The 16,696-nt window shown below is 44.9% G+C and overlaps 1 protein-coding gene across 33 annotated transcripts in view; it reads right to left on the bottom strand.

The window, feature by feature from the left end:
- The window catches only part of TCF7L2 (transcription factor 7 like 2), a 197,708-nt gene that overhangs the window by 166,800 nt on the left and 14,212 nt on the right, over positions 1 to 16,696 (bottom strand). The window lies entirely within an intron of this gene.

Genomic DNA, 16,696 nt, shown 5'->3' with positions numbered 1-16,696 from the left:
TGAGAAATCCAAGCTGATGTACCCCAGAGCAAAGCTTACATCATCTCTGTAAGCAATCAACTTACTGCTTCTTTTAGGAACTAATCAGTTCTTGGGTAAGTGGGTACCAAGCCTGCACTCTCACAGCGAAACTAGCTCAAGGGAAGGAAGAAAGGCAAGAGAGGAAGAAAGGTCCCGAGAAACACTGACTGACTCACTCCTCGACAAGCTCAGAACCAGCCCAAGACATTTTCGTTTTGCTTTCTGCTAGTCATCCATCTCCGGCTCCAGAAACTGCAACAGCTTGACCGGAGCCTCAGCACTAAGTGAAAGGAAGCTGTGGATACTCTTAATATTTCTTTTAAAAAAAGGGGGGGGGGGTTGGGGGGGGGAGGAACTGCAGAATTACCCAGAAAATATTCCCCACTAGGTTTTTATCTTCTCATCTTTGAAGATCACACTGTCCCCTTTATCTTTGCTCCTGGGAGCCTTTGATTTGAATATAGGAACCCCAAGGCTTTCAAGTGGTGGCTGCCCATGGCACTAATAGAGTTAACAAACACACACACACACACACACACACACACACACAAACTGCAGGCTTCTTCCCAAACTAAACTCTGCTCACAAACAGGCAGCCCTCCCAACTTTCACCAGGATTTTTGGAAAGGGATTCATTCCTCTATCCCAAGTGAAGATGGGCATTCACCTTGCCTGGACCTCACCCACAGTCTCACCCCAGGAGGCTCCACCACAGTGCCTTTCCTTCTGAAAAAAGCAAGGCTGCTAGCCTCTTGCTCCCAAACAATGATGTTTCATAGAACACTCTGTTTACTGAACATAAGGGGATCAAGCATTGAAATCCAATTTAAGGAATTACGGTGCCTTCGGACTGTTTTTCTTCAAGGATGAAAAAAGACAGGCATGTTGTTTCTGGAATTAAGCCAGAAGAAACTGATCCTTGTAGTAATACATGAAAAAAGAAAGAAATCAATGAATGTATGTGTTTATGTATGTGGCTGGAGGGAGAGGAATAACTAAAATGTAAGTTAAAAGCTGAGGAGCAAATGAATTTGACTCCTGCTATGGAAGGATCCTGAAGTTGCTTTCAAAGTCCTATTTTAATACCTATCTGACAAGGAGAATACAGTGCATCTCTCAATACTTCTCACAAGCAGAAGCAATTTAACCAGAAAAGATGGCATGAAAATCAAGCACGACGTCTGTCCACTCGCCTTCATTAGCAGCAAAACAAACCACGCACCCGAGCAAGGGTCAGAACCTGAAAGGACGACAAATATCATTCCGCTTTGAACAAAAGTAACCACTGCTGCTCTGTACTCAGCACTGGTCACTGTATGTATGTTTTTCCTATTTAATCCTCTGGGATCAGTTCTGTCCCCATTTTGCAGATAAAAGTGCTGTGGCAGGGTGGCTCCAGAACTGGCCATGGTCCCACATGCACTAAATGGGTGTGACTTGAGACGCCAGGTGTGTCTAACGTCAGTGCCAGAGCCCTCATCCATCACCCTAGAATGCCTCCTTTTTACAGCAAAAACGTTGAACTCCAGATAGTACAGCACTTTCACAGCTTCCCACCTCTGTGCACATCCTATGGAGGCATTTCACAGACAAGCAAACTGAGACCCAGAGAACAAAGCTCTCCACAACCAGATAATTCAGAGGCAGACCTAACCATTTTCTGAGCTCCTGGACCCCTAATTCTAATTATGAAGCTTCATCCTCTCCCTTAATTAGTTCTTCCCCACTGCCATTCCCAAAGACAAAGTCCTCCCCAGAGGAAAATGCCTCATCTCACCAAGGGCTGCCCGGGGAAGGAGTTTTGTGATTGGCGTTAATTTGGGGGGAGGGGGGGACAGAAAGGAGGCAAAACTATTAAATGAAGTAAATTAAGACATTTCTGAGAGGTATGGCATAAATCATCACTTAGAGGGACAGACCAATTGAAAAGGTACAGCACTGCTCTGGATGAAAGCTACGCCATCAGCCAGGATGCTACAAATGACAGCGGAAGAGGGCAGGAAAATGGAGGCACCTTCTGCAGCCCAAGGCCACTGACCAGCTACAAAGGTCTGGCCAAGGCCAACAAAAATACCATACCTTTCTGATGAACAATGACTGCTAAACACAAGTCCTTTTTTTTTTTTCCAAGGGAGGTGGGAGGGTGGGAGAGTGTAAACACACTCTTCTGTTGTTTTACGCGTCCCAAAGCCAAAAAGAGGGGCGTGAGGATTTAAAAAGAAAAAAAAAAAAGTCCATTGACTGTTGTCTGACTTCTCATATTTCACTCTCTTTTCCTTTTGGCCTCTGAAAAAGCTAAAGAGAGCCATAAAAACGGACAAACCTCCCAGCCCTGTGTGTGAATTCGGCCTTCTGCAAATGAGGGAGGTTTGAACTGGACCTTCTGGAGCCAGGAGGTGTTAAAGAAACAGTGACAGCTGTCAAGTCGATTGGGAGAATAGATGTCATTTCTTAACCTCCACTGAGAATAAATCATTCCGGACAAGCTCCTTACTGCATCGCTGTTATCCAAGCGGAAGTGTGAACAGGCCTGAGAACGCCGTCCACTCACTGATTTCTTGCCCAGGAGAACCTCCCAGGAAAGTTCCAGCGAGGGGACCTGTGTTGTGGGCACGGACTCAACTGCAGACATGCTGCCCCTCCCGCCACGGGTGCTGGCACCAAGGGCCCCGGAGCAGTGAGCTTCTAATCACAGGTTCTGAAGGCCTCTTGTCCCCAGAAACCCACTAGGGCCACTTGTCTTTGAGACAAAGTGGAGGAGGACGGGGCTATTACACGCTTATTACAGATTCAGACAAACAATAACCTGACCACAGTGGCCCCAGGAAACTCCCTCATAAAGAAAGAAATAAGTGTTATTAGGTTCGCAAGCCAGGAGCCAGCCCTCTGCCTTTCAAGAACCAAAAGGGATGCCTTTTAAAATCTATTTTTTTAATGAAGTTCGAAGCAATAGAAATTAGACCAAAGAAGAGAGCAAACACTACAGCCAAAAGGCCACGAATCCCTGTCTTGCTGTCGCTAACTTCATGTCCATCAGAAGCTGGATAATTCCAAGTCCAGTCTCCCGATCAGTTTTTTGTCTGCCCTCCCCAGGGAGATAAATTATGTCACAACCCAGACTCTTCAAAAGGTATTCTGGCCTCCTGATTTGGCCCACTCGCTTACAGGAGAAATAACTCAGAACCAGATTCTTTTGGTGGGGGCGGGGGGGGGGTAGAAAAAGCACAAAAAGGTATGCAACACAATCCATCACCAACTTGTCAACTTGGCAAGAGTGTAACAACAGTGTTGTCAGGGTGACCAACTGTCCCCATTTGCCTGGGGCCGATGGGTTTCCTCAGACACCCGATTGGTAACAGTAACACCACCATTAAACCTTTCTCATGGACCAGGCACTGGGCTAAACCCTCTCACAGGATCTCACAAAGACCCACACAGGAGGCAAGTCCTCTTATGAAACCCATTTTCCACAGATGAGAAAACGGAGGCACAGAGCCATTAAGCCATTTGCCCAATTTAAAGTTTTCAGCTTTACGTAAAAACAAAACCAAAAAAAAAAAAAGTGGTGGAAATCAAATACTGGGATAAAGAAAAGTTCATACTTTATGGGAAATTTTGACCTGGAAACTCGTTAATGAGGAAAAAAATATTTCCTGCCAAAGAAGATGAGAGGAAAGCAAGGGAATCACGGGAAATACAGAGAACAGGAAGATCAATCACAAGTTGGTCTAGATGTTTCCAAAATAGTCCTTAGAGACATTACATAACTAACACAGAAAGAGAGAGAAGAAACCCCAGGTGGGGAGCGTGTGACAGCAGAGGATCCAGGACGGGGACAATGGCTCTGCGGCCACTTGCCAGGGAACCCGGGCCCAGGCGCAGATCTCCAATCTCAATATTCCTTGGGAAGGCCAGCCTGGGGCTCTCTCTCCTCAGACTCTCACGGGCCAGGAGCCCTGGTCCCTTTGGTTCCCAAGCAGCCAAGTTCACGAGCTGTGATGGCAACTGGAAACCACAAACCATGAACGGAACCAGAAGTCGGCCGAAAGATAAAGATCCACTCTCACGGAAAAAGCAACGATAGCAGAACCACGGAGGTCGAAATCAAAACCGTATCTGCTTTGCATGGGGCATGTGGTTTTGTGTGTGTGTATTTTCTACACGTCAGCTCATCCGCTCCCGACATGTGCAAGTCACTGTCGGGCTCCTTTAACTGCTTTGCAAAACCAGGGGCCTGGAGAGAAGCATTTTGGTCAAAAATTCCAATAAGGCCAGAGGAAAAAAACACCAAACAACTCTCAACTTATTATTATTATTATTAAAAAAAAAAGAAAAACACAGTTGTGGAGGCAGGGGCATCCAATCCGGTCTACAACAACAACGAACTTGGTGCTTTCCCTACACTCTCCCAAAATGACAAAATCATGGCAGGAGGAGCGTGCTTGTGGGGAAATGATAAGTATATTCAGACTTATCTTCTGATGAAGATAAACTGGCAAATGTAACCCAACTGAAAAGCCACCAGAGCAAAACATAGTTGTTTTTTGTTTTTTTGTTGTTGTTGTTGCCCTTTTTTTTTTTTGAGGCAGGGGTTCCCCTCTTCCAAGGAAAGGGGGTCTACCATGTGACTGAAGCCTTTTCCTCCAGAATTCAGGCCCTGAGTGCCAATTCTTCAGACAGAAATGGCTTCACACATCAGGTCTTCTGTGACATTTGTCAACTGCTTTCACTCACCATTGTGAAAATGTGACAAGTTTTTTAAGACAACACAAAACAAAATCGGGTACACAAAGCACGGTGGTGGCTTGGGAAACACCTCCTTTTGAGCTTGGGGACATTTTTCAACCTTCCTTTAAGTTCTCTTTCACAAAAAAAATGCCTGCCTACGTTGGGTCAGTGAGGTTTTTTTTTTTTAATTAACAGGAAAATTCTTGGCTTCTTCAGCCCTAACTAAGCACCTGAAGACCAGGAGGAGGAAAGAAGAGAGGTTTGCTTTTGGTTTTAAGGATAAGAACCAAATTCAGAACTTTGTGATTCCTGAAACATCTTCTGAATTGTCTTATAGATTCCATACATCAACTAATCCCTTATCTAGAACTTGATACCATAAGGAAGCTAATTATTGTTTAATTCTACAGAAAATAACTTATTATATTTAAGCTCAAGAGTTGATATTATCTCACTATTTCATTTTTGTATCATATTTTAAGTATTCCTAGATCTTTTACTATATATTTATATCTGAGGATCTAATCAAAAGGACAAAAATGCCTCTTTGCACACATGACTGCCAGATTTCAGCCCTGTTCCAAGACCAGAAAGGGACAAGTTAATCAAGAAAGCACCCCTCCTGGACCCTGAAAAGACTAACCCCTACCACGAATAGGCCATTCTACCCAGAAAGTAGATGCTTTCTTCTCCCTAAGAGTCTGTTTTCCAAAAACCCCCTTACTCACTGCCTGCCCAGTGCACACTGTCTATACCCCACCCCCAGGAGTATAAATCTTGAAAGCACTTTTGAGCCAAACCAGACAGAGCCCCAGTAAAGCTCATGGGACACAAGGGATGCTCCCTCTTTCAGTGCAAAGTTCTTCCTTCAGATTTGGAAACACATCTCAATGTTTCTTCCAAATTCATTTAGTTGCATTACTTGTTCTGAAACGATTGGGAGGTCTACCAACGGCCGGGTCAACTTGAGGGCTTCGATGTGCTGGTGGGGTTTGGTGGAGATGGTAGTTTAAATTATCTCAAAGTGTTCTGCCTAAATTCTACTGCTAAACTAGTCTAGAATATTCAGATTCTCAGAATTCAGTATTGAGCCATAATTGTAAAATCTTAACTTTTTATTATCATCCCTGGATTCTTTCTTCAACTGAGCTGGAGAAAGTCAGAAAGTAAAATTCTAATAAATTTGCCTCTGGGAGAAAAGATTTGCCCGGAATGAACACTTAATGTATACCACCACCCCATACAATGAACTGTACCCCAATTAGAGAAAAAAGCTCCTAGGACTTTAACCTTCATTTACACCAGCACTCCCAATGGTTAGATTTATGGGCTGGGGGCAAGACTGTACAACCATGAATTTCTTGGCGGTCCACTGCCAAGCTCCTTAGTCACTCCAGTCTTTCAAATGCTCCTTTGAACAAGCCTGGAGTCCAAGTCCAGTCCACTCCACAAAAGAAAAGAAACAAGAAAACCCCAAAACCAAAAGAGAAAAACCAAACAGTAACAACCCAATGGCAGGCTTTACCAGCTCCTCCCAAAACAAAAGGAAACTAGAGTCTTCTAAGACCATCCTGGACCAAACCAACACTATAGAAATGGGGGGTGGGGGGAGTAAAACCAGAAATTTTTAGATGAAAATCATAAAATTCCCAGGAATGCAAACTACTGGATGAATCTAGAATACAAGGTCCATATAGATCCTAATGAGTCTGAGTTGTGTAAGCACCAGTATTTAGCTCCGAAAGTTACTTCTCTAAAGTTCAGTGTTGCCATTCACCTCATCAGTATATACTGAGCACCTACTATCGAATACATACAAAGCTGGGCCACCCCTCAACAGCTATTAAAGAAAACTAGAAAACTTTAAATAGATAAGACCTTCCAAACTCTCTTCCAAATATGCATAATATATGTATTTCAGAATAATGCCTTCTTGACTGCTTTCCAGTAGAGAATCAAATGCCCCAAGATTATCAATTTAAACTTAGCTGTCCCTTTCCCCTCTCTCTCTCTCTACCTCTCTCTTAAATCATCATTAAGGAAATAGAAAGAGCATTTCCTAGGCTTCCTACTACAAGGCTTGGAAAAACCCACAAGGATATTGGGGAGCTGGAAACACAGAAGAAGAACCTCAAGTTTCCTATATATTTTGGACCGTCAGCAGCATTTAGGAAAAACACCTCCTCTCGTTTCTGCTTCATATGTTTTCCTTATTGGTTCATTTACACAATGCTGCTCTCCTGACGGCGGTCAGTACATCGTTTTGTCATTTCTGCCTTTCCCCGCCATTAGTGCAGGCTGCTGAGACGACACCCCAGATGCCTCCCCAAGTGGCTAGCAGCATCAACGCATCCCCTTCCTCCAAGTGGTCCCCCCGTTGACTAATGTTCACCAACACTCATACATCATTCCCAAATTGGTCCAAATGAATTAAACACAGCTCTGCTTAACATTACGAGATTTAAATGGATTTTCTCTCTACAGGTCTGCCCCATAATTGGGTTTATCCATCTTGTTGAAGTACAGTTTACACTTGCTAACATCACGCCAATTCAAGCTACATTTTCTGCTCCAGTGGCAGGAGCAAGGCAGATTTGTCATCGGATCATAACAGGTAATTCAAACAACAATTAGTTTGATGACGGCCCGTATGTCAATGTCTGCTCCCAGCAGCCCGGCTCATACTCCCTGCTCTGTGTTCCTCGAGATGAATTGTCTTCACAATTCTTCAATTTCAATCAGCAACAATGCTTACTGAATCAACTTAAAAACTATTGACACAAGACTATCTTCCCTATGGGGCAGCCTCGCCAAAGCTCTGGCGAAAAGAATCCTCTAGTCCCCCACCACCGCCCCAGGATGGGCTACGACCACACACACATCCATTTTCAAGCCTTGGACAGTTAGTTTCTGACTGTCAACCAACATTTTTTTACTCTAGAGCTTCATCTCAACCTCAAAATTCAAGGAGGCACAAGTTTGGGAATAGAAAGGAATGAATTTGCTTGTGAAGGCTCATCCATCTACAAGTAGGAAAGTGCTTAATTTTTTTTTTTTTTTTTTTGGGTAAGTCCGCTGCAGGAATTAATGACAATTGTCAAAGTCTGAGAAAATGTTATAATCCAATGGGTAACACTACTTGTCATTTAAAGAAAAAAAAAAGCTAATATTTCTTTTAAAAACCAACTAACCTCCAAGCATCTTGAAAATTAGAAGATAATTACATAAACCAGTCCAACTATGGTTATGCATTGTTTGGGCAGTGCCATAGTCATTAAGACAGGGTACAAATTCACGCACTGAAGGAGAGCTGAAATCAAAATATGAGATACCTGGGAAAGAATATTAAGTTTACACGGGGACTGAAGGCCTATCTCAAATTATTTGGTTGAGTACCAGAAAAATATACTTATTGCCCTCTCATGTTACGAAAGAGGTTATTATGAAAAAAATGCAAACTTATGTCCTCTGTCCCCTTTCTGCCCACAGTATACAGTACTTCAACACATTCAGACCCCTGCTGTATACGTACTATGTCCCAGGCATTCCTACACAGTGCTCTAAGGATACAAAGATGAGTAAGACACACCTCAGAAGAGCTTACATTCTAGTCAAATGTTACAAGGACTAGGCAGGATTTTCAAGTGACATAAGAGAAGTGCAAACAGCAACCAACAGGAGTCATAAATCTTTGCTACTCAGCAAAGATAGTCCATGTCATCAAATTTATCATGTGTGGTGTTCTTGACAGGAAATAAAAAATATACAATGCATGACGGAATAAGGCTGATCTGAAATCTACAAATGAGTACTTCACATAGTTCCCAGTGGTTAAAAACAGCTGCTTGTACTTGTCAAGCAGTGTGCCACTGCCCTACCCACCTCATCACAGACCTGATCTCATTTCATCTCCCAACAACCCTCTGGAAACTAGCATCATCCCCCATTTTACAAACCAGGTAACTAATTTACCTAATTAGTAGGTAGACACTGGCAGAAACTGGACCTGAACCCAGGTTATCTAACTCCAGAAGCATATGTGCTGAACCGCCCACCTCCTCTTGTACCTATCCCTTTAAAATGCAAAGGTAATGCTCCTAGGGCTTCAGTGGCAGGGTGCCCACTTGAACCTGAAAAACTAAGCCCGTGGTTCTCAACCAGGGGCAGTCTGGGCCCCCGGGGGACATCTGGCAAGATCTAGAGACGTTTTTGGCTGCCACATTTTTGTTAGGTGCTAGTAGCATGGAGAGGGGAGAGGCCAGGGCTGGAGCTAAACAAACATCCTGCCATGCACAGGACAGTCTCCTGTGCAACAAAGAATCATCAGCCCGAAGTGTCAATAGTGCTGAGGTGGAGAAGCCCGCACTAAGCCGTCTTATCTCATCCAGCCCGGAAAGACATGCAAATTTCCAGTCCAGGCCTCAATCGTTATAGAAGCTGGTGGAACCAAGTCTTTCCAGCTGGTACCTCAAAAAACTAGGGTTTTGTGAAGATGCTTCAAAGAGTCCACAAATATTTGATTCTAATGTTTCTTTTTATAACATGCCACAGATAAAGAAATATATAGTACCTGTGCCTACTCTGGTATTTTTTAAATCTCAATGTATTACTCATTAAAATATTAAACAAACTGCCAACCACCCAGGGGTTTTGGTGGAACCCTTGGGAAGAATGGTCAACCGCCGCTTCCGTTTCACTGAAGAGTATGCTGCAATTCCGAGGTAAACTGTTTAAAAACAAATTGCAACCACTTATCTGTTTGACCAGGATGTGATACCGTGCAACCAAACCCAACTCCAGAAACAAATTAAGTGCTAAGTTTGATAAGCCTGCAAAGGTCAGCCATAACCCACTTAGAAATGTCTGTGCTTAGCTAAAAGGCCCCATGATTCTCAGGGACTTTATAAAAAAAAAACAAATACTATTATAAAGTGCAACTTATAAAATGAAGTTACTGGGAATTCCCTGGCGGTCCAGTGGTTAAGACTCGGTGCTTTCACTGCCAGAGCCCAGGTTCGATCCCTGGTCGGGGAACTAAGATCCCACAAACTGCTCGGGAGTTTGGGACTAAAATGTACGCACTGCTACATTTAAAACAGATGACCAACAAGGACCTACTGTACAACGCAGGGAAGGCTGCTCAATATTCTGCAGTAACTTAAATGGGAAAAGAATTTGAAGAATAGATACATCTATATGTATAACTGAATCGCTTTTCTGTACACCTGAAACTAACACAGCATTGTTAATCAACTATGCTCCAATATAAAATAAAAATTTTAATAAATAGCTGCCAAAAATAAATAAATAAAAAATAAAATAAACTGAAGTTACTAAGAAAATACAACCAGCTGACTGCCACAGACCAGACCTCTACACCTACTGGCTGTGGTCCATATGGGGGACCCAGATGGCTGACATAGAACAGTTGTTTCCATTCTTTCCGGTTGTTCTAGTCAAAGACAACCAGAACTTCTCTGCATCCTCACCAGCCCTCTTACAGGCCATGCAGGCTGGGTCCCAAGTGCCTTAATATGGTGGAGAATGAAAAGATACAAATATCTCAACTTATACAAATACAATGATACAATTAGAACAGACAGAAGTTAAAAACCACTAAGTAAAAATGAGATTGTTTTATTTTATCTGGCCAATGCAATGCAACTGCTATTGGCTTGGACAGGAGGATAACTTCTCCTTGAGAGATGGACGTTAAGCCAAACTGGACTCCTGGCTTCTTGTCTCAGCCCTGTTTCCACCAAGTGGCGGGACCTCAGACAAACCAATTCGCCTCTTTGCTCCTCAGTTTCCTTGCCTTTCAAAACGGACTCTACCTTTGCTCCACTCCAAGGGTGTTCTGGGGCCCATCAGCACCCCTTGGGAGTGCGTCAGAAACGCGGGATTTCAGGCCCCAGCCTGGAACTACTGATCCCACATCTGCATTTTCACAGCGCGGGGAAGTCTGAACAGCACTTAGACTGCCAGGCCCCTCAGCCTCAGGGTCCCACAGCCCCCTGCATATGACAGCAGAGTCCCACCTTCTCACACTGGTACTAACTCAGGGGACGGTGCCCATCACTGAGATTACCTGTTAAAGAAATGCTCTCAAAAGAGAGACTCCTACCACTGAACAGACATCCTTTAGAACTCCGAATGCAACCAGTCTCTTCTCCCCCAGGAAAAGAGTCAAGCTAAAATAAGCCAACGGACAAAAGATTTTACAGCAGTTGTTCTCATGAAGCTACATGCATCAGAATCTTCCAGAGTGGGACGGGGTTCAGATCCCAGCATCCCCCTAGGCCGGTGCATTGTCTTTAATGCTCCCCTGGGGATTGTAATGTGCAGCCAGAGTTGGGAAATACTGCCCTTGCCCACCGGTTCTCGAAGGTTCTGTGCTGTCGCCACAGAAGCGGCGTCAATATCACCAGAATATTTGTTACAGCTGAAACTCTGGTGGGGCCACAGATGTGCATCTCAACAAGCCCACCAGGCACTTTCTAGGTGATGCTTGCTCAAACCTGTGAAACACAGACCCAGTCCTGATGAATGAGGATCTCCAAGGGGTTAAAACCCAGGATTCTGTATTTTTGAGCGGCTCCCAGGTGGTTCTTTTGTATAGACCCCAGAGAGCTGGTTAGTCGCCATTGCTTGAGGAACCCCCAGACCCTGCTGAGCTTATATTCTGAGCAGACAGTAGTCAGCATGAGGCTGTGTAGTACAGGCTCTCTCCAGCCCAGTTTTGAATCCTAATTCCTTGACCATGCGCAAAATATCTTGCGTATTTGAGTCTCCATTTCCTGGTTCACAAAATGGGGATAATGGTGGTAAGAGGAGCTACGCCATTTGGGTTTCCTTCTGTGTTGTTATGAAGAATCAATAAAGAATTCACATACAGCACTTAACACCAAACCCAATGCGTTGGGAGAATTCAATGAGCAGAAGCTGCTCCTACTATATCAGCTGTTGTTATTGCCTCTGAGCCCGAAGACCAAGCACATCACTGCCCAAGCCACTCTTCCATAAACAGAGAAATCCCTCTTCTTGAGCCTTACAAAAGTATCTGGCTCTCCTCCCATAACCAGGGAGAAGGAAAGGCCTCAAAAGCTCATCAGAACCTAAGGGCAGTCTAGTTTCTCACTCAAAATGAGAAAAGGTTATCCCCCTTAATTACTTGGCCAGCCCTTAATTTTTACTCAGCAAAGCGAAAATGACTGAGCAGCGATAAGTGATCAATTGACTGATTTCAGAAGCCTCTGGGGCAACAATTCCAAAACTTCAGTAGGCAAAACTCAGAACCCTGATTAAAAATGCAGACTCCCGGACTGTATCCAAAACCTACTGAGTCAGACCCAGGGGGGTGGGGTGCTTATAAATCAACATCCAAAACATCACCAAAACTGAAGCTCCCTTGATACGTTTTGCTCACTGATGAACTCCCCAGGGGCCTGGCACACACTAGATACACAATAAATATTTTTGAATGAGTGAACAAGCATTCTGAGATATGGACTTAAATTAGACAATTAGGCTAAAATGCACCACTATAGCAAGTGAATGAACCTTTTGAATACGTTAACTGGCACCCAGAGGCTTTGTCAAACTACTCTAGTGAAATGACATCTGTGTCTGTCTGTCTCTCACATACACATACACACATACACACACACACACACACACACACACACACTGCATTCTTTGTGGAAAGTGGACATGAAATCTCACAGCCAGTCTGGTGATGGGACTAAAGAACCATATGAAGAACTGGCTTCTGCGAGTTCTCCCTCTTAGCCCAGATCTGCCCCTCAATGGATATTGCAAACCCTCACAAAACCTGAAAGGCCAGGGAACTTGTGGAGCAAAGGAGGGCCTAGAACTCAAGACACGACCATCCGAAACATGAACTAGGGAAAAGCCAGGCACCCTCAAACATCCTGCTCAAACCTGCTGGTACAATTCTCTGGACATTTTTATCACGAACACCAAGGATCTACTGGGGCAAAGAGATGGACCCTGAGCCATAGCACCTCAGGAATCTTAACAATGTTATAACACGGACAAGACTGAGTGCCAAGTTCACATTCAAGAATAAAGGACCAAGAGGGTACAGGACACTCTCCAAATCGTATCCTTCTCTCGCTGGCTCCACAAAGCACCCAGGCCCTGGAGGAAGGTCCTCAGGCCGTAGTGAATCATGGCAGATGAGTTCTAAGACCAAGCAGAATGGTATGGGCTGGGAGAACTCAGTGGAAGCTTGCGGCCTTGAGGATGAAAGGGAAAGCAATACCCACTACAAAATCTCCACCGCTCAGCTGTGTAAACAAATAAAACGGTCCATTTCTTCTGGATCCTCTCCTAGTTGTCTTTGTGCACGCACACACACACAAACCACTGCACATCTGAAAAGAAAAACAACGAAGAAAGGTCTACACAGTTTGTTTTTGCTGCGTGTGGAGTTTTTTTTTCCTAAATCACATCTGACTTGGTGTTAAAACATCAACCTTTGGCCAAAATACTCTTAAAACAAAGGCTTAATTGGTTGTGAAGTAGCCCTTCTGAAAACCAACGGAAACATCTTCTGTGGATCCTGACCTTGATTCCAACACTACTCTTGGGGTTGGAAGGAGTGTGGGAAGAGCTCTCTTCAGGGAGGTAGTGGGGACAGTGCTTAAACGTTTACCCACAATCACCTGCAGGGCACTCCTGGGAGGCATCTGCAAAGTGAGTCCACCTCCGCACTCAGCCTGCAGGATCTCTTCCGGGTTAATGGAGACAGTGGGAGGAGTTCCCAGAAACAGGCCCCAGTGGGAGGAGCTCCCACTGGGGCCAGAAAGCAAAGCCGTGCGTGAAGGGGCGTGCACTGGAGCTTGGGCAAGCTGACCTCTGATCCCACCCAGATCTTTTTTTTCTTGCGGTACGCGGGCCTCTCACTGTTGTGGCCTCTCCCGTTGCGGAGCACAGGCTCCAAACGCGCAGGCTCAGTGGCCATGGCTCACGGGCCCAGCCGCTCCGCAGCATGTGGGATCTTCCCGGACCAGGGCACGAACCCGTGTCCCCTGCCTCGGCAGGCGGACTCTCAAACACTGCGCCACCAGGGAAACCCCCCACCCCGATCTTTTTACTGCTCCCCCTCCTGTGAGCCACTCACACACCCAACAACCGCTACGCTGGTGCATTTCGAAAGATATCATTTGAAATCCAGTGTTCAAGTCTCTCTCAAAAGGGCAATGCAAGCTAAACACACATATCACTCTCCCAGTCCACTCCCGAGTGTGAACAGAATCCAACACACATATTCCTCCAAAAGATCTGGGTGAGAATGTTACTAGGGCCTTATACTCATAGTAGCAGGAAACTGGAAGCAATCCAAATACCCAAAAGCACAGAAAGGACACCTGCACTGTGGCATATAGTACATGGCAATAAAAAGGAGCAAACCATGCTGCCGGCAATAACAGGGGTGAAACACACATACGCTAAGTAGGGCCAGACATGAGACAGTCTATTTGCTACACAATCCCATTGCTAAGAAGCTAAAACACAGGCAAAACTAATCCATGGTGATAGATGAAACTAATCCAGGGTGAGAATTTTGGTCAGCAGTCGCGGGAAGCTTTGAATAAGTGAGACCCCAGGGGAATTGGTAATACTCCTTTTCGGGGCCCCACGAACTACAGCCTATGAGCCAAATTGAGCCACTATCTGTTTTTATGAATAAAGTTTTATTGGGACCCAGCTACACCTATACCTATTCCCGTAGGTATTATTTTTGGCTGCTTTCACACACAATGGCAGAATTGAGAGGCTGCCACTGAGACTGTTTGGCCTACAAAGCCTAAAATACTTATTATCTGGCCCTGTACAGAAAAAGCATTCCAACCTCATTCTATATATTGATTTGCGGGATGGTTTCATGGATGTTCACGAAAGGAAAAGTTCATCCATCTCACCACTGAGGATCTGTGCACTGTGCTGTACTTATATCTCAATAAAACTCTCTACAAGTCAATAGAGTTAAATATCTATGTCTGTAAAAAACAAAAAAAAAGCCTTTTAATTTTTATTCCAATTATACTGTGTTAACCATTTAGGGAAAATATGGCTTTTGTGTTGCTCTTGCCTTTTCCAAACTGAGAGGAGTTAAGGAGATTGTCAAAAGTGAGGAAGATCCCAACACATCAATTGATACTGTGTCCAAACCTTTTAGAAGAACATGACAGACACGTCTAGAGAATCACTCAGAAGCCATTCACATAAATGTTGCACCTGGCCAAGTCCTGAGATTACAGGAGGGAAGGGAAAGGGGGAGGAATCTCATGGGATGCACGGTGTCATACTACTCTAGGTTATTTCAGGATATAGCTTAGGAAAGCAACCAGCTCAGCTCAGATTGAAATACTGTACCTATTAAGGTTAAACAGTTTTAAATTTCCAGGGAAGAAAATTCTGCCCTGACAATCACGTTGCATCTAAGCCTTAAACTGGAGAATGGGGCAGAGGGCAAACATCCGCTCTACTCTGCACGAAAGCAGGGCCACCCTCTCCTCTCACCCTCACGTTGCTACTGAGCTGCCGTGTGCCTTGGGAACAATTTTATTGTGTCTGAGGTTTCCTCTTTTTTTCCCCTTTGCTTCTTTCGTTTCGTTTTGTTTCGCCATTTATCCTTTGATGGTCAAACTAAAATTACAGCTAGATGCCATGTGGCTTTGACCTCATCCTGGTCTAGCAGAGACTGGGGAAGAATGAATCCTCAAAGCATGGTGGTGCTGGGTCTCTAATAAAATATCTCTCTGTTTGCCCACATGGGCATCATGCCTTAGCAAACAGAAGCAGAGGAGGACAATACTACCTGTTCATGGACGAGTAGTAATGGTTTCAGCCCTCCAGACAATGAGCTCTGTAACTTACTCCATCTCCCTCCTGAGAAAGCGCTTCACACGGCCCGCACTGTGCCAGGTGGTTTGGAGAAAGACGAACTGCTCGGCCTAACAAGGGACACTTCAGCAACGGGTGTAAAGACACAAAACAGCTACTCTGGGCTCGGCTGGTCTCCCAGTGACATGGCCCCAGCCAGCCTTTCCACTCCAAGATAGGGATCGTGATGCTATTCAACCTTGACAATTCCCATACCCCAGGCAACGGGATTTTCCAGCCCCCCCACAAGATGTGGCAGGCCTCAGGACACTGTTCATCACCCACTCATCAAGAGTTAGGGTTTGGGCTTGCTCTCCAACCAAGCCCTGAGTCTATGCCCTTTTCTGGGAGCAACGTTCACTGTGCTGCTGATCAAAAAGGAAGAAGGGTCCCCCAGGGAGAGTGCCAGCAAGAACACCAGCCTTGGGGACTTTCCTGGGGATCCAGTGGATCCAGTGGTTAAGACTCCATGCTTCCAATGCTGGGGGGGGCGGGGGGCCACGGGTTCGATCCCTGGTTGAGGGACATGCTGCGCAGCACGGCCAAAAAATAAAACGAAAACAAAAAAACCCACCAGCCTTGGAAATAATCTGGGGGTGGAGGAGCATTATCGAGAGTCGTACTTTCCCCTAAAATACACACACGGATCAGCAGCACAACTGCAGAAGGAATCAAAATATTTTTTAAATAAGTTACTGTCACCTTGAAATGAGTACAAAATACTAGGGGCTCCACCGAATAACAACGTCTGCTGAGTCCTACTTTTCCCTGGTGGAATAATTCACAATGTACCTGGGACAAAGGGCTACTGGAAAGTCTTCTCCAGACAGAGGCAGATTTGAAACAGCACAGCTTCAAAGATGCGATATGGCTGTGGACCACATACACACACACAAGTTATCCGCAAGGGCTAACCACAAGAAAGTGAGCAAGGGAAGAACGGAAATGCTATAACCAAGCGACATCCGCTTCCAAGGAGAGAAGACCCCAGAGCCAGACCTGAATGCCCCAACAGCGGGTTTCAAAAACCTCCCCT

The sequence above is a fragment of the Monodon monoceros genome, unplaced genomic scaffold (assembly GCF_005190385.1).
Source record: "Monodon monoceros isolate NGI ecotype Baffin Bay Population unplaced genomic scaffold, NGI_Narwhal_1 Super_Scaffold_4, whole genome shotgun sequence".
NCBI classification, from domain to species: Eukaryota; Metazoa; Chordata; class Mammalia; order Artiodactyla; family Monodontidae; genus Monodon; species Monodon monoceros.
Note: the sequence above shows the minus strand (reverse complement) of the source record. Positions and strands in the feature narration are given on the sequence as shown.